The following is a 15962-nucleotide window of genomic DNA, read 5'->3' on the forward strand; positions in this document are numbered from 1 at the left end:
TACAAAGACAGACATTAATAGACTTTTCTTTCTCTTTTAATTTCTACTAATTCTTCCTTTCTAACTACTGCTTTCCAACGACAGTCTCTCTGGAAGTTAAGTGTGCTTAGCTTTGTCAAGATCTTTGGTCCAAAACCTACTTTCACAAAATGCAACGCCTACATGCTCTCAATAGCAGACATCTTCAGCAAGGCGCATTAGCAGCTGCTAACCACCCTGGGTCTTCAATTTAAAAGAAAGCTACTAATGACAGTCTCTCTTTTTTTCCTACAAAGGCCTTTCTTTACTATTCTTTAACCAATATCCTTTTCTAACAGCCAACAGTATAGAGGCACTGCCAGAGAACACTGAACACACCCAAGATGAAAAGTGCGGAATTTGTCTCATATACTTTCAGCCAGCTAAATGTTAGATAGTCAATGTAGGTTAGTCAACACCACCGTCACTACAGTCAAGAGTGGACTGAATCACCTACTGCAGGTGCCCTCCCAGACACCGGGGAAGGAAGGAATCTCACTTGAAGGTGCTTATCATCAGCCCTAGATGATAGCAGCCTTTACTGCTAGGCTGAGGCAACCCTTCGCAGATAGGGTTCAGTTATCTTAAACTCTGCTGATGTCCTCAGTTCATCAACTGAGTTGTTTTCAGATGATTTTGGTCCTCTATGGACAAACCCTGAGGCTCACAGATGTGACTCCAGACTACCTTAAAGTCTAGAGCAAGATTCTACTTTCTCTGTAGTATTACCATTCAATTAATTTTAATTTTTATTCTGTTGTTAAGTGATCTTTACAGGAAAGGGAAGAGTAGGAGGGAATTCGCAAGTTAAATCAACAAACACACCATGCTAACCAGCATGATCTTCACTTTGCTACCATGATGGAGCTGGGCCAAGATTACACAAAGCACAGCTGAGGACATGGATGAGACATGCCCTGCTGGAGTGACTCAGGACCTACAAGGCAATAAACTGGGATTTCTTCTTTTCTATCTTCCCATAACTATTTCCTTTTCCCTTGTATATTCCTTACTATACACATACATACATACTCTGCACAATGTAAAGTCCAAACAGTGCGAAACAAATAAAAATGAGCAGAGGAAAGGTTGAAATCACAAAGCTTTGGTTTTCAGAGAAACGGCAGCTAATTCTCAATTCCAGAAGAACTGGATCAGCAGAAAAAAAATGGTGGCAGCATATGTGGTGGTCATCAGGGGGTCTCCTCCAGGCCACATCCACCTGCTTCTGTGTGGGCTCCTCTCCACGGGCTGCAGCTCTGGCCTGGGGCCTGCTCCTGCGGGGGATCTCCATGGGCCGCAGACTCCTCCAGGCCACATCCACCTGCTCCACCGGGGGCTCCTCCACCCATGGGGGGGCTGCAGCGTGGAGATCTGCTCCATGTGGGACCCATGGGCTGCAGGGGGACAGCCTGCTCCACCAGGGGCCTCTCCACAGCCACAGGGGAACTTGTGCTGCCTTGTGCCTGGAGCACCTCCTGCCCTCCTGCTGCACTCCCCTTGGGGGCTGCAGGGCTGCTTCTCTCTCAGCTCTCACCCCTCTCTCCCAGCTGCTCTAGCACTGTTGTGGTTTTTTGTTTGTTTGTTTTCTTTGTTGTAGCTTTTTGTTTGTTTTGTTGGCGTTTTTTTGTTTTGTTTTAAACAACATGTGAACCCGATACAGCAAAAGAACAGGGAGCCAAAATCTCTTACACCCACCTGTGCTCTTCTGACCCTAAGCAAAACCAGCAAGCACGTTAATTATTGGTTTAAATGGAATGAAGCGGTATATCAACCAACATATTGTGAAAGGCTGATGAGGTTTATACTCCACACAAAAGAAGTGTAACAGGCTGCAGTACCAACAAGCTCACCCCAGAGTTTGTCACCTCCTAAGCCCACCAGCTCTGTACTGACACACTAAGTAGAAAGCTCCCACCCAAAAGAAGCCAACCACACAACTACCTTGAGGCACCTTCTTCCCCCCAGGAAGAACTACTGAGCATGGCCTGTAGCTCAACAAAAGTTTGAAGACAGCAGGGCCTGTAACTTGTTCAACCACTATTGCCTGCGTGACCACGAAGCAAATCAATTAAACTGCCTCTGCCTTGACTCCTTTACTTCTAAAATGAGAGTGAATAAGGATTCTGTCTTTCCTCATGAAGCTTTTTGAGATTTACCAGTGAAATAAATTACATGTTTGTGGGCTGAAGCTGTATTCCCAGTAACTACGTGCAACTGAGCCTCCTGAAGGGGCTGGCTGTGAAGCCCTGCAAGCCAATACCAGACAGCAGCAGTTCAGGGCAGTTTAGCAGCATTTTATCTCATTATCAGTCATTCCTATCAGACTGCTCCATAAAACCCCTCCTTCTAAAGAAGGCATCTTCCTAAACACACACATGTTGAATACCAAGATACATGAAATGTTTTGGAGAACTCATTAGAGAAAGTTATCACTGGAAGAAATCAGAATCTCATGTGTTTACAGTACCTCTTGAGGTCTAATGCAAGTCTGTCCATTTAAGAAAAGCATGCTGGTTTGTTTCTTATCTCCGCCTAAAAGACACAGCTTTGGGAATTACTGCTGAGGGTAAGACAAGCCCACCAGACCAGCACCTGCATTGAAAACTTGTCCCTAAAAGCATTCGCAAAGTTGCACATGCCAAGACCCGAGGGTGACAGGCGGTAACATCTCTCTACACGTGAATTTGGGAAATCTTCCAAAACCTGTAAGGGTTTCAGGGTTTCCACTTCTCCCTTTAGTTTCTTGTTTCAGTGGTCCACACCGGGAAGAATGCCTGGCACGCAGACAAGGATGGTGAAATGATTTCCTTGGGGGAACTCTTGGTCTGCAGACTTATTTCTTCATTCCTTAACTACTACATGGATATCTCTGGCTGGATTTGAGAGTCTGTGTATTAGAGAAATAGTCTAATCTTTATAATGTTAACAATACAGACAGCAATGAAGTCAGCTCCATTCAAGGTCCAAGCTGAATGCAGAAAGAGTTGCTGCTTCTGGAAATGGTAGCAAAACCCTCACTTTTATTCCTTTTGTCTGCACAGAGACCAATGTCAAAGTCAATCCATGAATGGCCATGAAAAAGATGCTGAGCCTTAGAATCAGTAGAGGAAAGCCAGCCAGAAAAAGTCTTTTCTTTAAAATTAACTAGTCCACTAAGCCCATAGGCTAGTGCATTTTTAGCCTAATTCTTTGGTTTTGTTTGGCTTATGATAAAATCACAGAATCACAGAATCACAGAATTTCTAGGTTGGAAGAGACCTCAAGATCATCGAGTCCAACCTCTGACCTAACGCTAACAGTCCCCACTAAACCATATCCCTAAGCTCTACATCTAAACGTCTTTTAAAGACTTCCAGGGATGGTGACTCCACCACTTCCCTGGGCAGCCTGTTCCAATGCCTCACAACCCTTTCGGTAAAGAAGTTCTGCCTAACATCTAACCTAAAACTCCCCTGGCGCAACTCAAGCCCATTCCCCCTCGTCCTGTCACCAGGCACGGGGGAGAACAGACCAACCCCCACCTCACTACAGCCTCCTTTAAGGTATCTGTAGAGAGCAATAAGGTCACCCCTGAGCCTCCTTTTCTCCAGGCTGAACAAGCCCAGCTCCCTCAGCCGCTCCTCGTAGGACTTGTTCTCCAGGCCCCTCACCAGCTTCGTCGCCCTTCTCTGCACCCGCTCAAGCACCTCGATGTCCTTCTTGTAGCGAGGGGCCCAAAACTGAACACAGTACTCGAGGTGTGGCCTCACCAGAGCCGAGTACAGGGGGAGAATAATGTTAATTAAAATGAAAGGCTCCGATTAATAATCAGGAAGAAGAGATGAGTACAGTCTATGGTATTTCTGAACCTAGATCTCCACAAACAAATTCCTCGCACCTACACCTGAGGCTGACCTGCTGGAAGAAGCTGTTGAAGTACCTATACTTGCAAGGCAGAGCATGCCACACTCTGAGATGGCTGGTTTTAAAATGCTGCTCTGTAAAGTGCAGCAGCTCAGCCATCACTTTGCAGAGAACTCTGCTCCCACCTCAACCGAAGAGATGAGCCTCAGCCTTATGCTCACAGCATCACCCAGAGAGAAGGATGGAAATAGCAAGCCAACCAGCCAAATCTCCCTCATGAAACATGTCCAAAGTGAATCCATCTTCGTCATTTTCACAGGATCTCAGCCCTATGACTTCCTAACAGGCTCTCAGAGAAAGAGAGATGCTCTCAAAGACTTGATTTTTTTCTCTGGATGTGAAACCTTTCACTGATTTTATTAAGGCATATTTGATCAAATGCCATGCCACAGGCAGGCAGCTCTGGCTCTACAAGGCTGTTTTGATAGACCTACTGCTGAATATTACTGCAGATAAAGCTACCCTAAAATCCAGCCCTGAGCTGTCATTCCTGTTACACTCAGAGCTGTATAACCAAGCAAGGCCTTAAATTACAGCCCAGGCTTACATTTTTAAATATTTGTTATAGTTACCCCTGGATACTTTGCTGTGAAACTTGATCAACGTGTTGATATATGCAGAGATTAAGTCATCTAGCCTCTACTGGCAGAGAAATGAACACTCACAAGAAGAAGTTACTATTCCTTTTGTCCAAAATCCAAAGAATTCTTAATCTCAGCTTCACTATGGTGGATTGAAAGCAACTCCACGAATGCCAAGAACTACTTAGCTGAAAGGACAGTACAAACCGGGACTTCTGCTGACCTCCAGCAACAAATACAGTTATGCAGTCAGTACAATAAAGAGAGCCCACGCATAAAATGAACCCTGAAGGTGGCCAGTCCTATTATGGATAACTTTACAATCACGTAAGAGCAGCATTATTTGAACTCTTTAAGGATACACCATAGTAACAGACAAAATCTTCAATGCACACACGCGCTGCAAAAAACTCCCACTCCACACAGGATAATGATCTACATAATTTCTGCTTAATGATTCCTATTAAAGTCAGTGTGTGTCTCTGTACAGTCCCTGAAGGGCATCTGTAAGAATGGCCGTGAGCACAGCATGCTCTGTGGCCACGACAAGCTCCATGCCCAGCCTTTCTGCACACAGCTGCTGTTAGAGCCCCCAGCTGCCCAGGAACAACAGCACCAACCAGATCTACTTGGGTTCACAAGCTCCTGACTCAGTACAGGGCTGACCTCTGGCTACAGGAGGGCAATGTTGGTCCTGACAGCAATATCTGAGCAACTCTCATGATATGGGGCTGACGTACCCAACGGGGCTACCTAAAAGAGTAGCAATGCTCCTAAAACTCTAGCAACACAGAAATCAGGCAACAAATGACTTCTGACGTAAAAAGCTCTTTGACACTGGTAAATGGACTGAGAATGTCTCACCATGGGAGAAGAGCATATGGTAGCTCAAAAGCAACAGAAGTGAAACCGCTAAATTATATGCACAAGAGGTGATCATTCTCCCGTCTTGCAAATGACCCTCTTGATGCAGATGTGATCCATGCCAGTAGGGCAGCCTAACACCTTGAGTGTACACTGAAAGCTGACTGTGAGATGGATCCGTTATGTCTGCAGGGGTGATGGCATGCTAAATTCGTTTTATGAATGCTCTGGCTAAAAAATACACAACAGAAATTATGAAGCCAACAGAAAATACCTCAAAAGAGTTACTGCAAGAAGTGACGTGATTTTCTGCAATAAACATGCTCCTTTAGCCTTTGTCTGCCTATCACAATGACTACTTATTCAAAGCTTCTGGGAGTAGATATTAAAATTCCCATTATTATTATTATTATTATTATTATTATCCTCTTCATTTCTGCAGGTGAAACAACAAACCAGTAATATAAGGAGAAAGACATGCAGAAAGTTACCAACACTTTTATAAGAGTCAGAAATTCAAATCTTGTTTGCTGTCAGCAAGGTCATTTTACATTGTTGTCTCCCCACATCTGTGTGCAGACACACTTCCTGCTTGCACATACAGTTAGCTGATGAAAAACTAAATACGAAAGCACACTCTAGGCTTGCCCGTCTAAGAACACCAAACAAAAACATTAACTATGACATTTTAGCTATGCTGAAAATTTCAAGTAGTTATGAGAGCTTAAAAAAATTAAACATTTAAAGTTGGCTACAAACAAGGCTAAAACTCCTTCATCTTTCTCCCCCTCCCTATTCCCCAAACAGGTACGTAGCATAGCCCAGGATCCCAAAACTTCCACATTCCTTTCCTCAGTAACCACCATCAGAAACCAGCACCCTCCCACCATTTCTTTGCACATCCTTTGCTCCTCAAAGTTTGTTAATCCATGCCCAGCGTAGTGCCCTCTATCCATTCCTTATTCATCTTGAGATCCTCTCTCGTCCCTTCCACTTTCTCCCTAGTCTCCCCATACGTACACCCTACACGTGAAAATATCGGTAGTGGGGACAACTGATACTTGTTGATGTTTCAGAATCATTTTAGCTGTCACCAAAAAGCTCCGAACAGTGGAAAACAGCTCTGGGAAGGATGTCCCAGGATGCAGATTCTGGGAACAGCTAAGGAGTAAGAGAGAAAAGGAAAAGAGCTTGCCAAGGCATGCCCACAGGAAGCTCAGAGGACCAGGACTGGGGCCACAGTGTAAATCCAGCTAAACCCAACAGTGTAAATTCACCCAAAGCAAAGCCACTGCAAAAAGACCCACCACTTGTTGGAGGGAGCCAACTTGCTAAGCCATGTCAGCAGGATACACTCCTCACCATTTATTCCAGACCTCACGGTACGGCTGCAAATGCAGAATATTTGCTTATGCTCCTATCTGTATCACAATGCTCTTTAGTAATGCAATAAACCACACCAAAAGAGCCTTGTGGGCATCTTTAAATATTCCCTGCACAAACCACGCTGGGCAAAGAGCCTCCCAGGCAGACACTTGCTGCACAAGACAGAGGGAAGCAGGCCAGCAGCCCACTGCACGGTGAGCAGGCAGAGCACCATCCAATGCCCCAGAGGTGATCCAAAGCTCACAGATCATTTGGTGAGAGCTGCATCCACGTGCAGCAGGTCAAAAGCAGGATTTTAAAACTGGACTGCTTCATGAAAACTCACAAGAATGATGCTAGTGTTCAATAACACACACACACACAAAAAAAAATCAAGGTCCCTCAGAAAAGGACAGTTCTGTACTGGCTGCAGATGAGAGGAGAAACTGAAATGCTAGAAGCACTACCAAATCTGCCTGTCAGATGCAAACAAAAAAGAGGAAAGCCCTCTCTCTGCATTCAGAAGAACAGCTAAACCTTGCCGAAATCCCCCGTGCTGCCCAACCTCAGGGCTCCTGCATGCTGCCCAGCACGCTGCCCCTCGCCTCCGCACCGTCCCTCCCGCTGCTCAGTGTCTGATCACATCGAAGTCTTTTGGCTACCGAGAAGTAGCAGCTGCTTTTTCACTCTGTTTGTATCCTGGCCATGAATGAAAACCTCCAGCTTAAGATAATAACAGTAATAATAATTATTATTGTTGCTCCGCCCAATCCTCTAGCTTCTTTGCCAGAGGAACATTTCCTTCTGGGTGGCATACAGTTTTTTTCTAGCCCCGGACCACTACAATAATACAGACACCCACCACCAAGGGCAAAGCAAGAACAGAAAATGGTATTCTTTCCAAAGTGCAGGAGCAAAGGAAAAGGCTGGGCTTTTCCAAAAGAAACCAGCAATTAGGGTCTGTTGAAGATCCTAACTGTGAATAGCAGTGCTTGAATTTTGTCTAAAAAAAAAATCACAGCATGCCTTTGGAAAAAAAAAAAAAAAAAAGAGTCCATGTAAAACCTCAGCTCTGGATTTATTGACTGCCTGTGTATCCATCATATGCATCGCACTGCAGTGAAAATCCATAAAGATAGGTCATCCCAATGAAACACCAGCTGGCAACTCCACCTTGCATGTGATCACACCACAAAGATGCAGCCATGCAAGCCGTCACTTAACTCACCTGACCGCAGCATGAGCTGCTGTTACTTAATCAACACTTAGAGGATTCAAATGAAAGAATTTCAAACACCACATTTAAAAAAAAAAAAAATAACACCCCAGACATGTAAATGTCAAAATTATTAACTAATTATTTAAATATGAAGAGTCAACAAACAATTTCAGCCTGTGGCAGAACAGAGAGACATCCTCTTAAGACTCCTGGATGCCGTGATTTGTTTAAGCAATATGGGACATAATCACGTTTAATATTAAAAAGATACCAACGTAACATGTCTGATAGCAAAACTGACATTTATACTGTCATTATATGCACTTGTCACTACATTTAATCTGCATTATCATGTGAAGTGCTCAGATGGCTTGAAGGCAAAAGTGTAATGTATGTTCAATATTATTTAGGAATATTAATAAGCTCCTTTATTTTAAAATGTGAAACATTAATAGTTGTTCTGAAGAGGGCTCACTTTTAGCCTTTAACAACACTCAAGTGGCTGCAATTTTTATCAGATTGTTTGGAGTTTGATTTAGTTCAAGTCCTGAAGCCACAATTAAACTTGCAGCTACCTTCTCTCACTAGGCTTCCTCCAACAGCTGGAATAAGCTTTGAAGTCTGCAAAGACACGGGAGAAATGTTATTTACAGCTGGTTTGCACAATACAAGCAGAAACAAGTTGTGTTGTGCGTTTCCAGGGCTGGTGACAGACCATTTCTCAGCAGCTCTACAGGAAGTCACCGAAACTATTTTCCCCTCCCCAGATGCTCTACAGGCTAAGAAGCTGGAAATGCTGCAAGGCTGGATTTAAAGAAGTGCCCAGAATAACCCGAAAACAGATCTCATTACAGTCAGCATTAAACCCCACCACTCGCTCCACTGGAGACGGACGTGGCCCAACTCACAAGCATAAATTCAGGCTTTCAAGCACAAATCCCAAGCACAAATACAGGTTAGGTGGAGCATGGATTGAGAGCAGCCCCAAGGAGAAGGACCTGGGGGATGAGAGGCTCAACATGAGCCAACAATGTGCAACCGCAGCCCAGAAAGCCAACCATATCCCCGGCTGCATCAAAAGCAGTGCGGCCAGCAGAGTGAGAGAGGGCATTGTTCCCCTCTGCTCTGCTCTGGTGGGACCCCACCTGGAGCCCTGTGTTCAGCTCCGAGGCCCCCAGCACAAGAAGGACATGGACCTCTTAGAGTGAGTCCAGAGGAGGGCAACAAAGGAGATCAAGGGGCTGGAGCACCTCTCCTGTGAAGACAGTTTGAGGGAGTTGGAGTTGTTCAGCCTGAAGAAGAGAAGGCTCTGGGGAGACCTGCCAGTATCTAGGGGCCTACAGGAAAGCTGGGGTGGGACTCTTTGTCAGGGTGTGCAGTGATAGAACAAGGGGTAATGGCTTTAAACTAAAAGAGAGTAGGTTTAGATTAGATATGAGGAAGGAATTCTTCACTCAGAGGGTGGTGAGGCCCTGGCACAGGCTGCCCAGAGAAGCTGTGGATGCCCCATCCCTGGAGGTGTTCAAGGCCAGGCTGGATGGGGCTTTGGGCAACCTGGTCTGGGGGTTGGAGCTGGGTGGGCTTTAAGGTCCCTTCCAACCTAAACCATTCTGTGGTTCTGTGATTCTGACTTCTGAAAGCCACCCACCTGGAAAGCCCAAGACTTCAGTGGGATGCTAAACCTATTTAAAAGTAAATTAAAACAGTAATAATAACAAGAAAAACACAGATGCATTTTTAAGAGAGAAATCCACTTAGTCATCCAGGAGGGGAGAAGGACTTCAGCCCAGAGAAGCCACCCCACATGCTGTCACCTCTCTCCAAGCAGCTCACCAAAAAAGGAACAATACTATGGTCTCTGCACAAGCACATAATGACCAAGGCAACGTTCTCTGATGTCAAAGGAAGTTACACTCATGGACTGAAAGATATACAATTAGTAGAAACGTCATCCAGGAGAAAGAAATAAAATATTGTGTTCTCCCAGGCAAAGCCACTGGTGTTTTCTGTTTGTGTTAACTTGCTGTAAGTGCCTGCAGGGTCTGTACTTTGATTAACTGGGGATGACTGGCAGTACAGGCACAGACACGTTTAGGTAGAATTATTATAGTATCCAAGCTCATACACCAAGAAGGGCAGAAAAATCAACAACAGCTCAATAAAACAACAGTGAATTTTCCAACACAAAATGCTACTACACTCCACACCAAGGTCTGCTCTTGGTGCAAGAGAAGAGAGTGAAATCAGGAGTTTTTGAGATCAGTCTTAGCATTGCTACGAATCCCACAGAACACCATTTCACCCAAAATGACTATTCATTTGCTTGGTTTTGTATGAAATTAATCAGAAAACAAGCTAAGAACACTGTCTCTTAAACCACCACGTGATACATACTCTGGCCCAGCATGCAGCAAGACCTGCCTCCAGCTCCCAGGTCAGCCCTCCACTCCAAACACTACAATGAACACTGTCCCTAGGGTTTAGACAACACACAGAGCAAAGAACATTAATGGTTATGATCAACTCTTTGAACAACTTGAACCATGCTTATAAAAATGGCAAAAGATGGAAGTCCACGCAGACCCAGGAGCTGGGGTGTGGGCAGCGGCCCAGCAGGGCTGTTCTGCAGCCTGTTCACAGCGCTGCCATCTTCTGCATCCTGACAGTCCCAGCAGTGCCCAAACCCAGCTGCCACCAACACACTCACCCAGATGTAGCACCACTGGTATGATTTTAGGGTCTGATTTGATGCCTGGTACAGTATCTATTATTACCTATACCTGCACAAAATGAGGCCTATATGCTTATTATCTAAATGAAGTGAGAATTGGGATTGGTTTAGTGTGGATGCATAAATTCTCATCGAAAACAAGCTAAGAGACACTAACAAGCTATAATTTATAACTGTTTAAGATATCCTCGTTATGCACATCTCTTACACTCAGGACAAAGTTGCACATGGGAGACAAACTACTCACTGTCACATCTGTTTATATTGTCTTTTGTCATCATACATGAAGAAAATGTCTAAAAGTCTTGGGTGAGTGCACGGTAAAAAAAAAATGCTTAGCCCCCCAAAACTGCCTGCCCTGGAATTACAGATACCAAAATATTCCCACCATAAACTATTTTTTTCAAAATAAATAACAGACAGATCCAAATACCCTAGTCCCTGTCAATATTTTTGTTGCATACTAACAAATCCTCTCGTATGACACTTGAAACACATTCCTGTTGAGAAGAATAGTTTTATTGCATGGCCACGACCTGGAACAACTTTCAGCCAGCACTGATTAAATGCAAATTCTGATATGCTGCACCACACACCTTCCACACAGAAAAAAAAAATAGTATCAAACACTTCCCATTTGTCTCTGTCATTTAATATAAAACATTTATCAGGATGCTGGATATATGAAGTGTCTCTGAGAATAGCTCTCCAGATCACACGCACAGAAAAAAACTCACTCAATGTGCATTGGCTAAGTGGAAATGAATTAAAGAATGTACCATTGCTGCGGATAATATAGTCTATCACTAAACTGATAATTTGCAAATGCAGAAGCCGAGATGCCTTAGCTGCAGCCACTGCTCTCTCCAGTGCAGTCCCAGAAAGCGTGCAGGTGCTGAGTGCCTGATCCTTCAATGCTCAGGGACAGGCTCAGGACATGAGCAATGACACAGCCAGCACCTGCCCATGTTTACTTCCATTCTTATTTGCCCTGATTTCTTCCCAAGAATGCCTTGCTTGTGAAAGGCACAGCATGACATCCTAAGCAACTTGCACCCTCCCTGCACTGACAGACAGTCTGGAAGGCAGCAGAAAAGCAAAAGCTCCCCTAGAGCCCACTCCAGGATTAACAATAAGGGAGGACTACTTCTGGATGGAAGCTTTGGCCCATTGTCATCTATGGCAAAATTCCCAATAAAGTCAACGTAGCCAGGATTTCACCTCTCCTGCAGCGATCTTGTCTCCCTGCCCGTTCTGCCCTGGGACTTCCAGCCAGCACAGTAAGGGTGGTATCTGTGCCAGCAGCTTTTGTGTTGTGGGCTGCAGGCAGAAGTCGTGAAACCCTTCACATAAGCAATCAAAGGCTCATCAGGCTGGGAGAACTTTTAGGCATTCCCAAACCATGCGGGATTCCAACCTGCATCCAGAAGTAGGATGTTTCACATTGGCACACCATGCTAAAACAAACCTTCCCCTAACCAACTTTCTGTCCTTCAGAAAAACCTGACTGTAAATACAAGCGATATGAGTGCAGCTGGCATGTGTCAGAAGACATTTGAGAATTCGGCACAGAAATACATCTGTAGTGGAACAGCAGCTACGAACTCCTAACAAGCAATGGCTGAGCACCTTAACTCCCTCATAATTGCTCCCTTCATTGTATTTGACAGAAACCATCAACCACAGTACATCAGGTCACAGCAGCACAACTTCATGGTGGGTGACCACATAACCTGATGTCCTTATGTCAGAAACAGAGCAAAACAGCACGCAGGGAAATGGGGTAGTCAGACCTTATCTCTGCAAAGACGATAACCACACAGAAACGTAACATACATTTAAGGAAGCATCCCATGTACCACCAACACACAGGTACAGGGCATGGTCATTAAGAAGCCACCGGATGCTACATCTTGTTAAGAATCAAGCTTAAAAAGAAAAAAAAATAATAATTAAAAAAAAAAAAAGAGCAAAACTGAAGAAGTAAAGAAAAAGACACTATGATTTGCTGCATCAAGGCAAGTACAGCCAACCTGCTGATTTTCTACAACTCTAGCACCACCAAAGGATCAGGCAGAGGGATATCCCCAGTTTCCAGTCCTGCAGTATGCTTGCTCCTACCTGGCTCTCTCAACAAGACTCCAGTGCTTTTTGGGTGCAAAAATCACGGCTGTAAGCTCTTTCTCAGCAGCACTCTCCAAAGGCAGGCTGGCTCCGTAGGGATCTTTCCTTTTCTCCTTGCTTCTGCCACCAAGTCCTTTCCAAGCAACAAAAGTAACTTTTTGTTCAAGTGCAGGATAAGCACTCCATATGTCAGCAGGAATTAAAAAAGGCAGATGAGACCTGCCCAGGCTGTTTTGCTATGTTCTGCTTTCCCAGCTAGAGCCTCTGCACAACTGCTCCAGACCAGGAACAAGCCCTCAATGAGCAGAGACAGTCCGGGCAGTGGCTAGGAAACAGTGCAGCACTTCTCCACATTTCTCATAGCTCACCCTTTCTTGCTTCCTTTGCTGAGAACTCGAAACAGCTTTCATACAGCAAAGCATCTGCTAAATGAGAGAGAAGTTAAAACACCTATGCCTATGGAGAAGACTTTTTTTTTTTCTTTTTTTCTTTCTGCTGGACAGAGATTGGTTAAGGATTCACAAAACCCCGATCAAATGGTGCACCTCTCTAAGCCTGTCTGACAGCGTTGCAAAGGCAAAGCAAACGAGTAAGAAGGAAAGCATTCATTTCCACGAGTCTCTTCCTTTTAACCAGCCTTGATGCTTTAGTGCCTCTGCTGGGATGCCAGCACTGACTTCCCTTTATGTCCCATTTACTTGCATTTATTTTAATTGGATCTGGGACTAAGGACACTCGGCAACCCTTAATCCTCCCAACAACAAAGCAAGGGCACGAAGCCACCACGAACAATAAGAAAAAAAAAAAAAAAAAAAAAAAAAAAAAAAAAAAAAAGAGGGAAAAAGACACCCACTGATGCGTTTCTCGGGGCAGCGCGGCTCTCTCTTCCTCCTGCAAATAATCCAGCTGGGTTCAAAAAGTGGGCAAGGAGAGGCTGGATTATTTCCTTTAATAGCACAAGTTGGAGCTGGGAGAGCCACGTTTAACCCATCCCCGGCCGGAGCAGGGGTCCTCCAAGTGCCTGCAAACGGGAAGGACAAGACGAGCCCTCCCTTTTGGACGCATGTGGGGAAGAACTAGGCAGAGAGGGAGCAAAATGCGACCAGCAGGTCCCCTGCTAACATCCCTCCCTCTCTCCCCGGCCCAAGCAGCTGCAGCCGGTCCCCAGGCTCGGCCAAGAGCAACTGCAGCTGAAGAGCAGCGACAGGCACACACACACACACACCCCGTTACCCTCACCCTGAGCATAAACAGAAAAAAAGAGGGGGAAAATTCAAAAAAAGCAATGCGGAAGGATTAATGCTATTAAAAATTCTATAGGAATATGCTCTGGTCTTGCCTGCACGGGAGCTAAAACCCGGTGCAAAGCAAGGAGCGAGCCGGGGAGCGGCCGCTGCACCTTGCAGGGCAAAGCGGGCGAGCGCCCCAAAAGAACGGGCTGCGGCTGGGGGGAACCCCCCAGGAGCCGCAGCCGCATGGGGACAGCGATAGGGCCGGGGCTGCAAGGGGAGCGAAGTTTTCCCCGAGCGGCAGCCCCCGTGCCCTGCCGAGCCCGTAAGGTGGAAAGTTTCACCGCGGACCCCCCCCCCTTCCCAGCTTTGCACCCACCCTTCCCCTCTGGCACATCCCCACCGGGTACGCACCGGGCGGCTCAGCTCCGGGGGCTGCCCCGCCGTCCCCCCCGGCTGGTATCCATGCGGGCAGCGGCGGCGGAGCCGGGGCGAGCAGGGAGCGGAGCGGAGCGGAGCGGAGCACAGCGCAGCCTGCCGGGAGCCCAGCCCGCACCCGCCTCCCGGCCCGCGGGGAGGGACCGCGCCCACCCCCGCCCTCCCACCCTACAAACCCCCAAAGCCGTGCTCCCCCCCCTCCCGGAGGGGCTGCACCCCAAAAGTGTGTGTGTCGTGTCCCCCCCCCAGGGGTTGGGGTCGCCCCCTGCCTGTCCTGCGGGGGGCATCGCTCCTGTGTCCCCGCACCGAGAGAGGGCTCTATGGTGGTCCCCCCCCCCCCCCGGCTAGGCTAAGGGGGTCCCGGGGAGCAATGCCCGAGCTATGGGCACGGCCACAACTTGCCTGGGGGCTCCTCGCCCGACACCAGGCTGGGGCACGATCCTGCTGGAGGTACACCTGCCCCCAGAGCCTCTCGCTTCGGGTTCAGTGGCCAGGGAATCAAGCGAGTGCTGCCTGTGCCCCTGAATTGATGTCCAAGTTCCAGTTTTGCCTCTTTTCGCAGGACGTTGTGCTAAGGAGCCTGTTCCATCACCAGGCTATTTCCTCTCCTAGCAGAGGAGCCCAGGCCCCTGCTCCACCAGGGACCTCATCCAAAAGAGAAAGGCAGATACCACTTTTACATCCTTTTTCTTTTTAAACGCCGGCCAGCTTCAGCTCTCCCCTCCTCTGCGAGAGCTTTGAAGTGCTGCTAATTGTGTTTGTTTTCTGGTCTGCTGCTCCTTCGCTTTGTCCATGCCTCCCACTTGGCTGCAGGTCACAACCGCGAAACCGGTGTCCAGGTACGAAGTTCTCCGTGAGGACCAGCACTGCAGAGCCCTTCGCTGATCCCTGAGCACACTCGCATGCCCCGGTCAACCTGGGCTGTAATTCCGTGTGAAGGTGAAAAAAACAAACGAGCAAACCAAACCAACCAGCCCCTCCACGCTAATCACAGGGAGCGGGTTAATAATCTCAGAGGAGGAAGGCACGGTCTGCACTGTGAAAAATGAGAAGGGGAAAAAATAAATAAATGCAAAACACATTTGTACATTTTGGTAGCTGGAATTAAAAGCCCCAATGTTCCGCAACGGAAGTGTATGACAAATACTGGTCTTGTCTAACACGTACAATGGAGTTAATAATTTTATACCCTCCACATGGTTGCATTGATTGTGGAAGGTGATCCTGTGCAAGTCACCTTTTTCTAGCAGGTTCTTACCAATTACATTTAAAAACTATCTAGAAGTCACCAGAAAAGCTCAGAGCCTTGTCGTGTCAGTCGCTAAATAAACACGGTGAGGGGATGTCCTACTCCGAAAAGCTCATAATCTGCATTGGCGAGACAAATTTAGAGTGGGAGGAAAATGTATTATACTGCAGATGGTGCTGAGAAAGAAACCGATTTGCCCAAGGTCATGCAGGAAGTCTGTGGCAGAGCCAAGATCTAA

At 46.5% G+C, this 15962-nt stretch overlaps 1 protein-coding gene across 5 annotated transcripts in view; it reads right to left on the reverse strand.

The window, feature by feature from the left end:
* Positions 1-14504, reverse strand: part of FAT3 (FAT atypical cadherin 3) — a 418888-nt gene extending 404384 nt beyond the window's left edge. For 4 of the 5 annotated variants that reach the window (XM_032196191.1, XM_032196182.1, XM_032196148.1 and 1 more), the window contains exon 1: positions 14452-14504. The gene's annotated coding sequence lies outside the window, so the exon portion shown is untranslated. Of the gene's footprint in view, positions 1-12805; positions 12846-14451 lie in introns of those variants that run through there. The other variant, XM_032196165.1, reaches the window with a different exon arrangement.
* Positions 14505-15962: the final 1458 nt, after the last annotated feature.

This window comes from Aythya fuligula, chromosome 1, assembly GCF_009819795.1.
Source record: "Aythya fuligula isolate bAytFul2 chromosome 1, bAytFul2.pri, whole genome shotgun sequence".
Lineage (NCBI taxonomy): Eukaryota > Metazoa > Chordata > Aves > Anseriformes > Anatidae > Aythya > Aythya fuligula.